At 52.2% G+C, this 3,254-nt stretch overlaps 1 pseudogene; it reads left to right on the forward strand.

Annotated features, from left to right (window-relative positions):
* Positions 1–262: 262 nt before the first annotated feature.
* LOC103583075 lies at positions 263–2,725 on the forward strand (annotated as a pseudogene).
* Positions 2,726–3,254: the final 529 nt, after the last annotated feature.

Genomic DNA, 3,254 nt, shown 5'->3' on the forward strand with positions numbered 1-3,254 from the left:
GGAGCCGTGGGTAAAAAATTAATAGGTTTTATTCAGAGCTAGGAGCAGCCACCCTAGTGGCTTCTTGGAGCGTCCTGAGAAGCACCATGTGTCAGAGTCATTAGTCCTTTATACTTAGGTCCATAACCCAGGACACCTGGGTGTCCATATGCAGTTACATTAAGTAGTAACCAAGGAACACCTGAGGGTATTTTCAGCAACTGCTTGGTAAGATTCTGAACATCTGAGGGGCCCTGACCATGTTCCTATATTTTCCCAACAGTTATCCAGCTGAAGATTGCTCCTCACATTCCTCTCTGGGTGACACCCAGGACACAAGATCGTATCCCACAGATCCTCCTAGGGCTGGCAGATGCAGGAATGACAGAAGATATGTCCACTGTGGAAGGTCGCTGGTTTCTCAGATCATCCACTGCAGCTTTTCCCTGGAGGTCCATCACAGCCACCACAGTCACCACTAAGTGATGAATGCTAGTGCTGGCCATGGAGCAAACCCGGCTCTGCAGAGCAAGGACCAAGTAAGAAGTGGGCAATCCCCTCTGCCCTCACTGCTCTTCTGGAAAACTAGCAGGCTGTCCAGTTGCAGAACTCCACGCTGGCAGCAGTTTTACCTTGAGCCCCTAGGTGCCAGCCTAAGAATTCTATATTTTCATATTCAATTGCTTTAACAATTATAAGACTTTAAGATTTTTCTCTTTTTAAAATCAGTTTCAAAACAGACTGTGCATTTGTTTTCAAGGAATTTTCCAATTTTATGTAAACCATAAAATGTGTTGGCACAGAGGTGTTTATATTATTTTTATTTTTTTAAATGTCTGTAAGGTCTATAGTGGTGCCCCTTTTAAAGTTGTATTACAGGGTGCAAAGCCTGCATCCTGGACACGCTGGTGGCTCAGCATCTGCACCGCACTGAGGAGCTCTGGTGGCTGGTGAGGGAGGGGGTGATGCAGCAGCCCTAGAGCCCTGGGCCCAGAGGAGAGGGAGCCGGCGACAGGCGCCTGCACAAGTCTAGGAGTGAGAATGTGGAGGTCTGAGCCGGTGCAGTTTGAACATATCCCACAGGAGAATGCCTTGGAGTTCAAGGAAAAGGAAGATTTGGCCCTGGGTCATGAAGTAGGATATGTCTTTCTCAAACCCCAAAGCATTCAGAGCTGGGATGACTTAGGGTCCATAGAGTGGGGCTAGGCAAGCCTCAGCCTCCGGACAGAGGCCCCTGGCTCCTGGGAGAACCACCTGGGGCCAGGCTAGTAGTGATAGGGCCGCCGTGTATGGTGAGTGTGCCAAGAGCTTCTGACACTTGTACAAACCCTACAAGTGCAGGGTCTGTGGCAACGGCTTTGGGAATAGGCCTGCATATTTCAAACACCAGTGAACTCATAGTGGTGAGAAGCCCCACAGAGCCTGGCCACCAGCCCAGGGGTCCCCAAAGATTCTTGTCCCTGGATCCCTGCTGGTGAGTGGCTCACTATTTGCAGTGAATGTGACAAGAGCTTCTGGCAGAGTTCTGACCTGGTGAAACACCAGGGGACACACACGGGTGAGATACCCTACAAGTGTGGCATCTGTGTCAAGGGCTTTGGCGACAGGTCTGCCACATAAAGCACCAGAAGATGTGCCATGGGGGAGCAGCCCCCCGATCAGTGGTTCCCCAATGACAGCCATCATGGGCAGCCATGGCAGCCTCACAGGGACCCAAGGCCCAGGACAAGCCATATATCTGCACTGATTGTGGCAAAAGGTTTGTGCTCACCTGCAGCCTCCTGAGCCACCAGCGCAGTCATCTGGGGCCCAAGCCCTCTGGCTGTGACATGTGTGGAAAGGAGTTTGCCCGGGGCTCAGACCTGGTGAAGCACCTGCGGGTGCACACAGGAGAGAAGCCCTACCTGTGCCCTGAGTGTGGCAAGGGCTTTGCTGACAGTTCTACCTGGGTCCAGCACCTCTGCACCCACAGTGGCGGGAGGCCTCACACCTGCCCAGAATGCGACCGCACCTTCAGCCTCAGCTCCACCCTTCTTTGCCACCGCCTCACTCATGTGGAGCCCCACGACTTCAGCTTCCCAGGCCCCCTCTAGGCCCCCTGATCCACAGCCCATCTCTCCCCTCCTCTTGGAACCAGCCCGCCACTGACTCCTTAAAGCCCTTCGTACTCGGGTGATGGGCCTTTTGGCCTGCCTGGCTTGGAGCCAGAGCCTGGGGGATCACAGGCTGGGGAGCTGCCCCCACCACTGGCAGGTTTCAAGCCCCGCAAGTGTCCCGAGTGTGGGAGGACTTACACTAAAGCTCTGACCTGGTGAAACACCCGCACCTCTGTCCTGTATGCAGCAAGGGTTTTGCTGACAGTTCGGCCCAAGTCAAGCACCTCTGCACCCACCATGGTGAATGGGTCCAGCCAGCACCACTGTCCACTCTCCTGTGACCACATAACCCTCCTGGCCCAGCACCCACAGCCCCTTGACCTTGAGTCCAGGCCCAGCCCTCTGGACCCAGCCAGCCCCACGTGTATGGCTTCTATGGTAAGGAGTTCCCAAAAGCTCAGATCTGGTCACACGCAGCCACACACACACACTGGGGAGAAGCCACACAAGCGTGCAGAGAGTGGCAAGGGTTTTGGTGACAGTTCTGCCTGAATGGAGACCTGTGTGGGCACCTAGTCCTGAGGACCTTTGGTATAGGAGATGGTTGGGCAAGGTCCCTCAAGGAGGAGCCACCAGCAGGACTGGAATGACAGGGTCCAGGGAGGGTATCTGCTGCTTAAGCAGAGAAGAAAGGGCCTGGAGGCAGTGGGAGGGGGAAGGAGCGGGAGGAGCAGGAGGAAGGAGTGGATGGACAGAAGCAGAGACTGGAGACAATAACCCCGAAGCTCAGGAAACTGTCCTGGCTGGGCTTAGGACCGTGCCGGTACGGGCTATACCCCCAGCTTCTAGAACACTGCCCAGCACACAGTAGGCACTTAATAAATACTTGCTGGATAGGAAAAAAAAATTCTTATTACAGATAAGAATTTTTCTTCTTTTGTCCCCTTTATGATTCTTGCTGGGGGCTTATCAATTTTAATTAATCTTTCCAAATAACCAACTTTTGGCTTCCATTATTTTCTCTGCTGTATGTCAGGTTAAGATTTCAGTGATTCTGGTCTATCTCCATTATTTTCTTTCTTCTACTCTCTTTGGGTTTGCTTTGCTGTTTTTTTTTGTCAGCTTCTTGAGATAGAAATTAAGATATTTAATTTTCAGCTTCTTTTCTCTATGACATAT

Source organism: Galeopterus variegatus, unplaced genomic scaffold (assembly GCF_000696425.1).
Source record: "Galeopterus variegatus unplaced genomic scaffold, G_variegatus-3.0.2 Scaffold19490, whole genome shotgun sequence".
NCBI classification, from domain to species: domain Eukaryota; kingdom Metazoa; phylum Chordata; class Mammalia; order Dermoptera; family Cynocephalidae; genus Galeopterus; species Galeopterus variegatus.